Source organism: Malurus melanocephalus, unplaced genomic scaffold (assembly GCF_030028575.1).
Source record: "Malurus melanocephalus ecotype Western Australia unplaced genomic scaffold, MMel_1.1 scaffold_30, whole genome shotgun sequence".
Taxonomy (NCBI): domain Eukaryota; kingdom Metazoa; phylum Chordata; class Aves; order Passeriformes; family Maluridae; genus Malurus; species Malurus melanocephalus.
In genome coordinates this window covers 184,237-199,480 of record NW_026623262.1, presented here as the reverse complement: position 1 = coordinate 199,480, position 15,244 = coordinate 184,237, and the positions used below count along the sequence as shown (strand labels likewise).

At 38.8% G+C, this 15,244-nt stretch overlaps 1 protein-coding gene across 5 annotated transcripts in view; it reads right to left on the bottom strand.

The window, feature by feature from the left end:
- Positions 1 to 15,244, bottom strand: part of RAPGEF4 (Rap guanine nucleotide exchange factor 4) — a 139,296-nt gene that overhangs the window by 84,302 nt on the left and 39,750 nt on the right. Inside the window, exon 1 of one of the 5 annotated variants that reach the window (XM_057363661.1) lies at positions 8,480 to 8,870. The exons of the other annotated variants lie outside the window; for them this stretch is intronic. The gene's annotated coding sequence lies outside the window, so the exon portion shown is untranslated. Of the gene's footprint in view, positions 1 to 8,479; positions 8,871 to 15,244 lie in introns of those variants that run through there. 5 annotated transcript variants of the gene reach the window in all.

The window sequence follows — 15,244 nt, the reverse complement described above, 5'->3', positions numbered from 1 at the left end:
TTTGTGAAAATCTTGGTATCTTYTAGATAAAATAGGCACTGTTGTCTCTGTTGTATAAGATTATCCTTTGCATATCTCCGATGGAGTTAAAGTGCATTATATACACCCTGTATATAATGAACAATTACAATTACCAGTTTCACTGGCTTCAGCAAAGCTGCTKTGTACCCGTTGATCTGTTCCCATAGCACTACTGATCATCCATGCTCAGATAAAAAGGACCCACTGTTCACTAGCTAGTACTGATGACTAGTTCTCATGAGATCACTGCCATGGTCCCAAGTATGCCATTCACTCACTGTAACTGGCAGTTGAAACAAAACCAGGYTGAACTGGGGAATGTGATGTCTGACTACACTGTAGCCTTTAGGAGATTGCTTGTTAATTTCTGCAATGGGAAATTTCATCCTTGGGAAGGCCTACTTGGAGAAAGCCTCTATTCCAGCTGTGTCCTGGCCCTCTTCTATTCCTGTGCTCTGTTTCAGTGCCAAACCCAGAGGGAACATGGATATGGACAGGACTTTAAAAGGCCCCACCACATCATTTGTGGTRCAGAAGAATCACATAGCAATTTCAAAAATTGTTTTCACCTCTAAACTTTAGGAAATGACAGGTTCTAAAAGCAGCAAACAAAAACTCTGTAAAATAGGAATGACATACTGAGTTGGGAAACACCTAGTGGTATTTTTTCATGGCAAATTCATAAATCAAGAATTCATCGGTGACATACTATATGTTTAGCAAACTTGACAGCTATWACCGATCTGACATGATCAGAAAAAGCAGTGTGAACAGGCCTGCAGATCTGCTGGATGAAAACACTGTCCAGCAAGTGTCAGCAAGGCTAACTTCAGACAGAATCCTTCCTGTACATAGAAACTGGGAAAATCGAGACAACAGGAAGCAGTGCTAGTGCCTAAATACTTGGCAAGGAATTATTTGTCATCAATATTATGGATAAAATCTGGTCTCTTAAAAAGGAAAAATGCTGCAAGTGTYTAAAGGTGTCTTTGTAATAAAGGAGTAATCAAAAAAGAAATATAATGAATATGCCAAGCAAGACTAATGCTACCAGCACAGACCCTACTGATTTGCTCTGCCTCAAAACAGAAACTAAAGGTCTGATGCACTAATGTGTTATTCCAACTTCTGCCAAGTGTGCCTTTTTTTAAGAGGTGTAAAACTCAAATAAAGCTCATATATCAGGTTAGCTACAGYAATACAGATGTAATTCAGAAGATGTTTCCAGGCTGTATACTAGTAGTAGAAGGATGATGGTGGCCAGCAAAGCTGCTTCAAGCTACCAGAAGATAAAAGCTAAAAGTGACAAGACTTTGTACTCAACTGACACTCCCTTTGGTGARGCAGCAGTCCCAGTAGACAGTTTGATTGCCTTTTCTTTAACTTTCACAGAGCTATTTCATCTACTTGTCTTACTTTAGTCCTAAACAGTAAAAAGAACAGTAACACACATGCATACAAAAACTGCCTAGAGTGGCTCTGTCTGTAGTAGAAAATGCTACTAAGAGCCTGACCCAAATCATCTCTGAATTTATCAGTATGTTTTAGAAATTTCTGCAAGATAAAAGATATATCCCCTTAGAACTATAATTCTCAGTGTCACATGTTAGGTTTTGCCGAATAATGAGAAGTAATAGTATGTTTGATATCTTCCTTTACTGGTCTCATCATGCCTTGCAGAAGAGTGGTCAAACCTCTGCARCTCCAGCATCCAGAGGTCAGTTTTGTGGCGGCCCCTTACCACACATCCCAGGTCACTCTCTCTTCCTGTGTGGACAGGTGGCAGAATTCAGTCTGCAGACACTGGAACAGCCTGAGGGGCAGCACAAGACACTTGGCTATTTAGCAGCATGGTGACCAACCAACTGCTCCCCAGTACCTGACAGGAAAAAGCTGCAGGACAAGAAAAAAGAACCTGCAGTCCAGGTATGGACAGATGGGCACTGGGGTTATCCATGAACAACTCTTCCACTTGAGCTCTGTGATCAGTGCATCACCATGCCTGTGAATACAGCTCAGCAAACTGCTACTGAATTAAGTGTTAACTCTTTGTAAAACATTTCAAGACACATAGATTAAGGATCACATGCATATAATATTATTCTGACATTGCATTCCTTTCAAAATAGACAAATACCACTGTACATAATTGGGCTGGTATCTCTTTAAATCTAGATCATTAGAGCTCTCCCGAGAGACCCATCAGGGTAGAAAAAACCACTCATTTGATTATTTTACAATAAAAAAATCCCTTGCATATATCCACAATGATTATATATTCAGTACAATCCSTTTAATGTCACTACATCAAATGTGTTTCAGTTGAGATTTTGCATTCATTGTCACATTCAAGTGAGTTTYGTCTTGCCTTCTCATCTCCCATACTTGATCTTTCTCTTTAAACCTGGCATTTCTAGCAACCTCTTCCAGCTAGGTCTTAAAAGTAGATTCTTTTCTCTGCTCAATAAGCAAGAGAACAGTATATCATTTCCTGCTTTATGTAAAACATCTGGCACTGTAGAAAGAACCACTGCAAATCTTACCAAGGCAGCAGAAAAAAMCAGCTGAGAATCCTCCTGTATAGAAAACAGCTCTGCAGCACTGGCTATAACACCTATTACATATTATTTGAAAGGTTAGCAGATTTCCTGGCAGAGAATAGTWAAATATGTGGGATTTGATTGCTCTATAGCAATAGAGCACTGAGAAAGAGAGAAGGCCTTTCGTCAAACATCAATACATCTCGATCTGCTTCTCTCTAAACTAAATAAAAAATATCAGGATAAATCTGGCAAGAGCCTATGCTTCCTAACGTTAATATTTTGAATGATAGACTACAGAAAGCATCTGCAACAAAATAACCTTGTCTATTTAACTGGCAAACAAGCTGAGAGTACAAAATTTCCCAAAGCACCAGAATGACTTAAACAACCACTTGCATTTACAGCAAAATAACTTAGGCATTTCAAAAACTACACAGCAATGACATTCAGTGAACCCGGGGACATAATTGAAAGATATTTAAACATTCAGAAACAGTTATCTAAMTGCTGTGCCTCTTAAGAATCCCACTAGAAGCATGTGACAACTTGAGTGTAGACCATGTGAGGTTTCGATCTATCTTCACCAAGATGCCAACTCCAACAAGAATGTTATTAAATGAAGATGACCTTCTATTCCAACATAGTCTTTTAAAAGGGGGAACCATGACGGTGAAGTTCACCTTTGCAGTGACAGCACATGGCATGGCAAGGAAATGCCAGCTGGGATGGTGCCAGGAGTCATCTTACAGTAGCATTAGAAGCTTCATTTATTTGGACAAGATATTTCACTCAGTTGTCCAAGCAGAAAGCAGACTGGTTGATCATGGGCCCAGCGAAGCAAGAAAAAAAAAAAACTTGTTTCCCTGATTACACACTGGTAGACAGCCCTTCCTCATGGACTGTGAAGAACAAAAGTAAGATCAGAAGGTATTTGTCTTCCAGTGATTTTTTAATTGCTTGAACTTTCCATATTAATAAAGCAACATTGCTTTCCGAACATTTTCATAAAATTCTAGTTCTTCATTTTGTCAACACTCATCTGTCACATGCTCCTTGAAGATGCAAAGTCTTCAAGAGGAGTCTRGGAAGGAAGTATCTAAGATATTGTCAGTGTCTGAAGCCAGAACTAATCAGTCCGTGGAGCCTTCATAATTGTCAGATTGTTTTACAGCCCATCTGCAAAAGCTGCCAAAATGGGAACCAAATACCTACAAAAGCCTGTCCTATGCATTTGTGGAAATAATAGCCAAAATTAACTTGGAATGTTGCCATGCACTTACATAAGGTCATGGCATGATGTGGTTACTTGTCAGTACTGATATTTATTCAAGTGGAATAAAGTGCTATTCATGAGCTAAAAGCCAACCCAATGTTTTATTCAGAATTAAAATGCTTTTTCCAAAGAGGATGGCTTTTCCAAAGTAGTAAGTGCTGGGTCAGTTCTATTTCTTTTAATGTCAGTGGCAGCTTCTGAAAGCAGCCATAAGTTCAGCCATTATGCTGAGCTGCTCACAGCATCTCCGGTGTAACGAGCCAGCACTGTCTCCCCGGGACAGGAATACAGCTATGGGTAAGTGAGCAAGCTGGCACAAAACCAGGAGCTTGGGCACAAGGGTAACTGGGGATTGACAGGGCTCTCCTGACTATACGAGAAAACCAGCAAAGACTGCTCAGTATTTTAATTATGGCTGTATTATAGCTAAAAAATTTATTGTCCAGTAGCCTCACAGGGACTGTAAATTCATCAAAGGCCTCCATTCTGTCCAAATCAAGTACAACATACCTGGAGTAGTAACCAGTAACACTTTGGTTATATCGATAATTTAACCTACCATGTGCATTTAAAAAAACCCACATTTTTACTGAGCTATTGTTGTTACACAACACAACAATTTAAATTACAAGGGTACATGATACATATAGCTGATACTGAGCACCAGCTGTTACTGTTAAAGAGGTACTATTGCCTATGTCTCATTACCAGGYTATATGATCAACTCTATAAATTTCCATGAAGACCAATCAGCCCCACAAAGGTGATGACAACCAGCCCACTGTGTTTGGAGCATTCTATGCAACCGTAAGGACAGGCCAGATTCAAAATAGTTATGTGATGTTTCAAAATCTATCCAGAAAATCAATGAAAAACCCAGTCCCAGTCCTTCTGWGTCCTTTTAAGAGGTGACAGAAATACCCAATATTAACAAAACCAAAGTTACTGCCTAAAATCAGGAAGCCCTAAGAAAGCAGTGGAATTAATCCATTGAGARTTTTATGTTAGCTATAGAAGCCATTGCAGCTGCACCTTTTTCTAACCTTGAAATTATAAATAGAAGTTGTAACAAAACATTTCTCGAAATGTTTTCCCCCCCAACATAGTAATTCCTACTTCAACAAATATCTCATATGCTAAGCTTTCAGTAGGTACAGCTCCATCTAATGTACTTCTCAAGGAGTTCAAGTCTCAATGGATGTAGTTATTCAATATCACCCTCTTGTAACCCTCTTAGACCCTCTTTCTTCCCTCCTGTAGTCAATCTTCATCAGCATCTAATTATCAATATTCCCAGCTTTAAAATTTTGTAGCAGACACTGATGATATTGAGTGGCAACATATGATGTTACTCTGTTTATAGACTTCTTCTTAGAATCCCCTTTCTGAAGAACCAGTGCAAATCCCAGTTACACCCAAGCCCTTCACACCTTCCCATGCAGCCCAKGGCGACTGGCCAGGGTTCCACAATACAAAGCATTCAGTGTGACAATGGCCTATGTCCTGCTAGCTGCTGGTCCTCCTCCTGTGCCCAACGTATCATCTCTTGGCCAGCTCTGCAAAGATTGGGAAGGCGGCCCTACTGTGAACAGGGATCAGTGAACAGATTTGGGTCTTTTAGAAATTGCTGCACAGGCAAGAAAGAACAGCCAGAAAGGAACAAAGTGAGTGTTGAGACAATTTGCTTCTTTTTTGTAAGWTGAGAAAATCTCCACATTTTCCTGCAGTAAACCAGTCAGACATTTACAAAAGTAACCAAAGCACACTACAAAGCTCCAAAAAAGCAACACAGCACTTGGCTTTGCTTTCCAATGTTACATAAAGTTGTTTTCCCATCTTAGAAATAAAAATTTAGCAGCCTTTCAATGGAAACAAAGATGCCTATGTATGTACATACTGCATATACTGTATACTAAATGTCAGAGTATCTCTCTAGGTAACTGTACATTGAGTCTACCTATTATCTTCCCTCTCTGTACTGACTGTTCAAAAGTATTCTGTAGAGCRTATAGTAATATCTAAATATTTGGTTGTCTTTCTGATCCATCACAGTATAAAAATGGACAGGCATTGAGTCTCAAAGTCTTTTTGAGAGCAGATTTTATCTGCAGCCATTCACTACAGTTCAAAAAGAATGCAGTAGGCACAGAAGAACAGTGCAGCAGCTGCATGGGTCACAGGTACAGCCACCACTAAGATGACCATAAACCAGCCTCCTGGTTTTGATATGGGGGTGTTGCCCAAGTGAGGGCCTGGGGTTTCATTCCATGATTTAGAGCATGTCCTCTTTTTTTATTTCCAGAGAAGAAATTTAAACTGAATCTGTAGATGCATGTAGACATTTAGTTATCTTCAGACTATCTCTACGAATAAAAGTTGGAATGATTTTATCTAAAAATCATCTAATTCACTGTTGTCCTCTGAAACTCACCCTGAAGCATTAACTGAATAATTTGCCAATTAAAAGCTAGAAAGTCCACAAGTTTGCCAGCCATCCATTTGCAAAAAGACACAGGGCACCCATTTTAATGCTGCAGTCACATTTTAATAAAATATTAATCTTTAGAGGTCTTTGAAGGAAGGAGATACACTCTGTTTGACAAGCCGATTCTTAAAATAAYTTCTTTTGCCTTAACAGTTAATAGGTCAAATGAGAATGCAGCAGGCAAGTCATGGACTAAACAGCACTTTCAACAAAAAGGGCTCAGCAACATCAAGCGAGTTTCAAGAAGCACAAGCTCAGGGGTATGGGACAGTAAGCAGGACATGCATTAACTTTTAAAGTTTGCCATTGTCCAACTGTTTTTGGATATTGTGCATGACAATGCAGGTCATCCACTGGAGCAGGAACCTTCAGACTAGGGGCTGCAATAGCTCAATGCCTCCTTGAAGCAGAAGTTCCATGAGGAAATGTGACTTGATCTAATTTTGGAATCTGGAAAAAAGACAAACATCAGGAAGGAAGTTTAAAAAAAGTTTAAGTCCTTTCAAATAAAAAGGAAACTCAAACCAGATAAATTCAAGTAGCAGTAAGTCACCATCAAAATGCTGTGACATGTCCCTTTGAGAACAGCACATAAAGATTGCTTGTACCTCTTTGAAAYATTTGAGACAGGGAGCAGGAAGTCAGCAGGGAAGTTTAGCCCAACGGTTTCCAGTTATCCCTGTATGTACTGGTGGTTCGGACCTTCATCTGTGTACAACACACACAGCTCTACTGTGTTAGGTGCTCACAGAGRTCCACACTTTCCATTTCAGACACTCCTACCTATAGAATAACCTTTGTAACAAAAGGCTGGAATACTCCAGATGCTACAGAYGATGAAAGCTAACAGACAGAAGATCTGTCAAGAAAAAAAATCACAACAGAGGGTTTCTGGGATAAAGAGACAAACCCCTAATTCCACATGAATTCTTCAGTGCTGTGCATACAGTGCCAGTGAGAACAATTCTCTGTAGGCATCTGCAGGACTGCTTTGGTCAACAGAGGGTACTCAATACAGCCWCACCAATAACTTCACAGAACAACAGGACCAGAAGATCAGCCAGTTGCTGTGATTCACAAGTAAAGACAACTCTCTGAGGGACTTGTTTGCTGAATCAATTATCATTTAACTTCTTCAGTATTTAAAAATTATTGGTTCACAGAAAAATTAAATTAAGATTTTATTAACCACATCCCAGTTGCTGGAGAATAAAGCCTCACTATGTCCTAAAATTTATATTATAGGGTTTCTCATATGGGTGATAGATACATGTTGACCTCATAATGACCCCAGAGGGCAAAGGTTTCTTCCCATCCTCACTTTGTCTCTCCTCTCCTTTTCCTCCTTCCCTCTTTCCCTCCCTCCCATCCTCCCACCCCTCTATTTCTCTGAAAGCCCTGTCAACAGTACAGAATTTATTATGAGCCAGGGGAAAGGAGAGAAATTAGCACAGCAGAAGGCTACTACCTCCTCCTTCCCTTATCTCTTTTCCTTCTGCACAGTGGCAAGCAAAAGTGTAACAGCAAAGACAGAGGAAGGGAAAGGAAAAACATAAAGCACTTTTAAAACACCCATTCAGAAATGTTAGAATTATCAAATATAGCTGTACAGAAAAGAATTCAAACTAGTCTTTTCAAAATGAAAAAAACATTGGCTTTAGGTTCTGCTCCCACTATGGGTATGAGATAGGCATTAAGGGTCAATCAGATTTAACACATAAGTAGAGAGAAAAATCCATATACCAACCTTCTACCATATTGCCATTACTGAACTTCAAGTACAACTTCTCCTACAAATGTATTTTATAAATTTCAGACACTTGAGTACACCCAAAGACAGTCTATCCTAAGCYTCCTCTTTTTCTTTAATATTGGCCAGCATTCCAGTGATGAATATTGAATACACAAAGTAAACAAGATCCAGCTGGGTAAATAATGTGCACAAACACACCTTAGGAAGTGGTTMTTTATCCTAAATCAACCCTCAAACAATGTTATATCCTGCTTCTTGGAATCAATATAGAGCTGAAATTTCACATTTCAACAATACAATCTATGTCTCCACCACAAGTGCTAATTATACAGAGCTCAGCTGCTGCTTCTTTTTGAAGTAATTTACCACTGTCCTCATACAGGCTATGAGTGTTGTCAACTCACCTATGTTTTCAGCTGAGTAAAGTATCTCACGTCTCCCAACCTCGGGTGCTGTGCAGCACTGCTGTATGGTCTTTCAGGGAATGCAGTAATGAAGCCCATCAGTAGTCACATTTCTGCACTGCCAAAGTTCTGTGCAACCATGGTGCAGTCTGTAAATTTTCCCTCTGACATGTGCATGTCAGTGCTAAATCTCTGCATCTGTAAAACACTTTGGCATCCCTGACAAAGAAGGACTCTATGTAAAGGTCAGATGAATAACTTTCTTCTGGAGCAAAAACATTTTAGGATAATTTAAACAGACATGCAAGTCTAGCAATCTGGAAATTCTCACAGCTGCTGTTTGCTACCTAAACTCYGTGCTGCTTAGAGTCATGTGTGTTCACATGATCTGCTAAGCTGGGAGCTGGGGGCTGTCTCTTGCTCTTGAACTTTTTCCTCCTGCACTTCACAATCAGTCCAGCAATGCTTTTATTGTGTAGCGCTGAGTACATGAGCATGCATGTAAAGGGCATATGACAGAAGTTGCTTCTAAATGGTTTATAGCTATTCTGTCCTTTAATASCATTTCTTTAGGAATTGAAATAAATTCATTAAAATTTCAGGACTTTTTTCTTTTCAAAAAAAACAACCAAAAAACTAGATCCTTACTTTTTGGTCCTTAGAATTTAGGCTGCACTTTGCCTTATGTGGCAACCACAGAGTAAGGGAACCACATATTCGATTTTCATTTTCTCTAGATATGAAAATATGTGTACTGATTATCTTTAGAGACAGAGACAGAGATTTCTATCAATTTTACTTTCCCAGGATTCAATATATAGAACATACCTAAAGTCTATAATGTTTTCAAGAGCTATTTAAAGGCTTCCTGTGAGTAACAMAACATTAACTCTCTGGAAAGACATTAAACTTACAAACTGAAACTCTGATGAACACTTCAGTGATGAACATTTAGAAATATAAGTAATCATTATAAGAATAACATACCATCAAAGCCTCAYGTCAGCCAGCTTTCTATTTCTGTGGTGCAACAGGAACAGTGGCATCAGCATAGGGCATTACAGAAGAATTAATGACTATCTGGAATTAATGGCTCTCGGCTATGCCTGAAGCAATCAACTCCTCCCATCTACTCAGTATTCCCAGGAGATACTCTAGTCTCCTTTGGAACAGTAACATCTAGGTTTTCACAAAATTCTTTCTACACAGAATTTCTGTGCTTAGATTATTTGGAGGACTTTATGTACATACATGAATAAAAATACAGTCAAATAGGGAGAGCATATTAGAGTGAAAAGCACTATGAGTGCCTTCCAGACCGAGTTCAATGGGAACAAATGTTCTCAGATAATAAAGGATGCAAGTGGGCTTGTATTTTTGATCACTTGCTCCCTATATGTGAAGTAAGAGATACACTGCATTAACAGCTTTCTGTTAGTCTTGCAGTACTTCARTTCCTTCAGAAGTCTGTTCTTCACCCCTGCTCACCTGTCTTGTTTTGCAATACCTCACTCCACTACCACTGCTTCCATTGCTGCTGTAAAAATGTTACTGAATGTTTTGAGTAAGTGCTAGGCACTTAAAATCGGTTATAATGCATGCATAACAAAGATAATACCATTCTAGTCAGCATTGCCATGTTATTAGCACACTACAGATCTTAATTTGAGGTTAAAAGAAAAAGATAACATCACATGTTATTTTATTCCCTACCACAGTCTCTCAGTTACAATTTTTATTTCTCACCCACAAAACTCCCTTTGCAAACATTCACTGATGACYTCTTGGCATGAACAGCAAACACATTTACAGACTTTGAGCACGAAATGAATTGACCATTCTTCTCAGGTGAGCTCTGTAAAACTGCAACAGACCCTTCAAATCTGGCCCCTGGATATCCTCTTCCCTAGAAAAGCCCTGCACTGAAGAATGTTCCATTTGGCTGAGATGCATCTGGAATGTCGCCATGCACCACAGAAGTGGTTGCCATGGCTAGCAACACATGAAACAGTGGTCTCTGACTGCTGAGCACTACACACCAAGTCTCAGCAAGCTCGGATTCCACTTAWATTCAAATACTCTCTACTAACAGCCTACCAATAAATTAACAATCAGTAATACTCTCATCACACAGTATAAAAAAGTTTGTCTCGTGTGTTTAAGATTACAGCTTGCTGGGTGGTCAAACACTTTTGGTCAAATTCRCTGTCAAACGCACACAAGGGCTTTCCCAGTAAGGTCTGCGTGGTCTGTGCATATAATCTAATTGAAAAGGACAAAGTTCTGACTCCTGTAGCCAAATGATGGAAGTTTTCATCATTATATTTAATTTCTTTAAGTTCCTTTGAACCACTAACCAGTGTTTGTGTGCTCCCTCAATGACACAGATCCAGTACCAGAACATGGTACTGGCTGTAACAGTTTGTTGATTATATATCAATACAACAGAAGCAGTAACAGATGGAGACTGGACATATTTGCTACCTTGTTGTTTCAGAATTGTCTACAGATTACTTTAATATTACAGTAGATATGAACCACAGTCCTCTCCACTGTAAAATGGAGCTGGCAATTTTATCACCACTTATCATAGCCTGGGGAAAATGATGCATTTGTGTACAATTATCAGTTTTCCATAGCCTTTCACTGTCTGCAGATTTTGTAGTGATGGTGATGCTACTGAGACGGTTAACTTCCCCTCAAATACAGATAAAAACTGAAATGACAGTGTTTCTGGCAAGAGAATTTCTGGCAAATGAAGCAAAGTAGGAAATGCAATTCCTGATATAAAACAGCCCACTCTGTCTCATCTGAGAGACAGCTCGCTGCCTGGGTATTTCTCAAATGAAAAACTGCCAGGGTTTAGAACAACTGAAGCTTTCCTGTTATGAGAATTATGTGCTTTACAGATCATGATAAATCCTGACTAAAATATCAACGAGTCAGTCTTTCAAACTGCTCCTTTCCTTCAGCAAGGTTACATCTACAGTTCAGTGAATGGACTTGGGTTACAGGGTCCTTTTTCACTTGAACAGTCTGAGAATGTTTGTATATATTGCATTAGAAGCATTCAAGCACTGAACAAAAAATATGAAAAATATCTCCCTGAAGAAATCACTAAGTCCCGCAAGAATTTTCCCTCACACCTTTCTTTCTGCCTCCTTCCTTCCTCCCACACTCATCATCTGTCCAAGGAAAATAATGCCAGGTTATTCAGTGGCCTTGTTATCATAAGAACTTGTTATGGTACATTGGCATGTTGAGAAATGGAGTTTGCATGGTTTGTGGTGAAAAGTGCAACCTGATTCTCCATCCCTTCAGCTGGGAAGTTCAGCTGGAGTCACTGAGGAAGTAAAAAACAGAGGCAGAAACCTGGACTTTTAAGAAGAGCACTGGCAGCCTAGTACTGCTGACTGGAAAAAAGGAACCACCACCCCATACTACTTTCCCTGCTGAAGCTGGAAAGCTAATTGGGACACAGCCAYTTCTCACAGTATGAAAAGTCATATTATAACTTCTCCCATGTCCTTAATTCTGTCACTGATGGTAAAAGTGAAATCTACATTTTATTGCTCACTTTTCCTTTCAGTGATTGCCCCCTTCTTCTTGTAGTTATTTGTTTAGATTTTTAGTGCATAAAAATCCTGGCATTGCTACTATGGGCTCTGAGCCATCTGAGCAATCTTCTTTAAATATACTAACACATCATCCATATGGTTATCYAATATGTGACTATTTACTTTCCAGAATAATCATGGAGGTAATATAAACTGTTAAAAGCTTCATAAAACTTCACAAAAGACTATCACCCTAATTTGGAGTCTATGATTTTCACAGAATAGCAGAGTTTTAGGCATCAGTCTGAATGATCCCCTTTTTGAACATACCTTCATTATGATATGACTTCCTTAAAAAAGACTAAAAGATGAGATGAGTCGTTGTCCTTAGGAGTTATCTGTTTGAGATCACTGTTGTGTGCAYCCCACCAGTCTGATACCATGCAGTTCACTACATTTAACAAGGCTGGGAAGACCATGAAAACCAAGGAAATGCCTCTTCAAGCATGATCTTCTTCCTCAGTAATTACATTTTTTTTTAATGGTTTTCAACAGAGGTTCCAAATTTTGGTAGAGGACCCAAACAAGGTATAGTTTGTTTTCCATAAAAGCTGTAATTGRTACCATTTCTTTAAGAGTCAATTTACTTACTTTCAGAGATTCCCCATATCCCTGAAGACAATGATATCTGGATGACAGATCACTTCACTTTGTTGAGAGTTATGTGTATTCTCTTTGCAGCATGTGCAACACTGTCTGGGAGCAAAGTCATTTATCACAATTTTAAAAGTGTACTTCTRGCAGTAACTGATGCTGTTGATCATGGCTACTTCATGAATTGTAGCTTSTGAGCTAATGTTTTATGCCAGAAGTTGGTTGTGAGTATTCCAGATACAATTCAGTGAATGGATTAGTGATTATTGAACTTGTGGAAGAAACCAATGAGCTCTTAGGCCTGCATGCATATAGTAAATACAGAAACTTCTTACACATGCTTTAAAGACCTACAGTTCTTWAGTCTTTTGGGATACTTGCAAAATTGTGTTTCTTTTTATCAGAAGTGACTAAACCCAGAAAGGACAAGAAGGAGAAGGAGGATGGAAAGCCAGGTCATTCCTTTTCCCAGCCAGCAGAATTCATAAGCTTTGGGATGGAGACACAATGTATTTATTGTGAACCAGTACAGCAATTCACTCTCTTTGCTATCAKGAAACTTGAAAGGCCTCTTCTTGGGGCAATACAGTTTTATTCTGCAAACAACAGAAATAACAGGGGTCAGACTTTCAATTTAAAGTGGAAGATGTACTGTTTTGTAGACAGAAAACTGGAAGAAATTATATTTAATCAACACAGTTTGAACCCCTATGATTATATTAAGGTATGCTTCTCAGGACAGCCTGCTGTTTGTGTGAGATGCCACCACAGGACTCATGCTGGTTTAAGGTTTCAGACCCTTCCAAGGCAACTTWGGTTGGTAGGAACCTTTCCACTGAACTCAAATGTAACGAGAATATTTTCATGTTGTTTTCCTGAGTATCATAGGTAGAAGCAAATTCAATATGCTGAAACTGGCATCAGGAGCCCCCTGCAGCTCTGAAAGTGCAGGTATTAGTGTCCATTAGCACACTTTTCTCTAAAGCACAAAGAGACTAATTAGCATAAATTTATTGACTGCAGMTGAAGGTGGAAACGAAGCCCATGTTGGAGTCCAGTGAAAGAGCTTTACAGGTAACAGTGAAACAGCATAGCAGACTGATAAACAGAATTTCACTCTGGAAGAATTTTCTTTTGACAAATGGAAAGTTTATCCAAGACCCTATTTAGCCAGCCCACAATAGTCTTTCATCTCTTCAACTAAAAASGAAACTTAAAAATTTCAGTTTTGTCATATGCATCGCTATTAGTTTAGCATCCTATTAAAATGTGATTGCATTATAAAACATCACAGAAACACACTGAAGCAAATGTTCAAGATCACCCCATCCACAAAACTACAGACCATCTTAGCAGACATAGGACTTCTAACTGCTCAGAATAACTTCAAAGACAAAGAAAAACACTTGTTTTATTATCTTTGTAAACACAAATAATCTTCTGCTGCTCCAATGAACACTGACCAGAGGGGAAAAAATATGTCTACTTTACCAACAGAAGCCAAACGCCATTAAGAGGAGACAGACTGATTATATTACTCTGTCACATGTAAAAGGAGAGTATTTTCACAGAACAAAACATAGGAATCTTCACCATGGAGTTTACAACTTGAGACAACATYGGGTACATTTGAACAGACATAACAAGATCAAAGAAATCACCATTCCTCTTCRCTCCCTGTTGCTGTACAGCTTTCCTCTCTTTTTGTGTTTATTATTTTGTAAGCCAGACTGCTTAAGCTATGAGTTACCAATGGGACCTCATCTTCAGGGGCTAAGTACAACTGAGGGCCTGTGTGATCATCCATATGCACATTGTCTACAAAAATAAACTCTTTACTCTTTACTCATGTTTCCACCTGCCAGTTGGTTAGGTTGGTTATTTATTCTGTTGGGAAGAATGAGCCCCCTTTTGGTAATACAGCTTTATTCTCTATTTCCATCCATCAACCTTGTGGGAAAGTTGCGACTAATAGAGAAATACTAATAGATAAATATGACGTTTTGTTTGAGCTAAGACCTGTGCAAAATACCTRTGTTACAAGATTGAAAAAGGCCCATACTGAGTATTTCAGGTCTGTGAAGGGGATAAGAGCYGCACAACTATCTCTACATTTTTCAATTGCCACAAAAATAAACCATTTGTAGATGCACTCATTCAGGCTACTTCTRTTTCTAAGCATTCTGTTACTATATTTGGCCATAGTTACAGCACTCTAAAATAAACAGATGTTCTTCTGTATCTTTATACCTACTTTACCAAGCTCCTAACACTGAAGTACCTTTCACACCTCTTTTTTCATATTTTGTAATTTTGTTTAAAGCCACTATCTTATACTAGAAATAAGTAAATACAGCGTTATTGGTGGGTTTTTATAAAAGCTTCCAATTTTGCCTTGCTTTCAGACTGCACAGCAAGACATGCCTTGGGTTTCCCTGCCTTTTTGCCGAAAGCCATAAGAGACAGCCTGAGATTTCACATCAATAGCTTTTACTATACAATTTTTTCTCTTTGAACAAAGCATCACCTTAACATGTGAACAGTAAAATTCCAT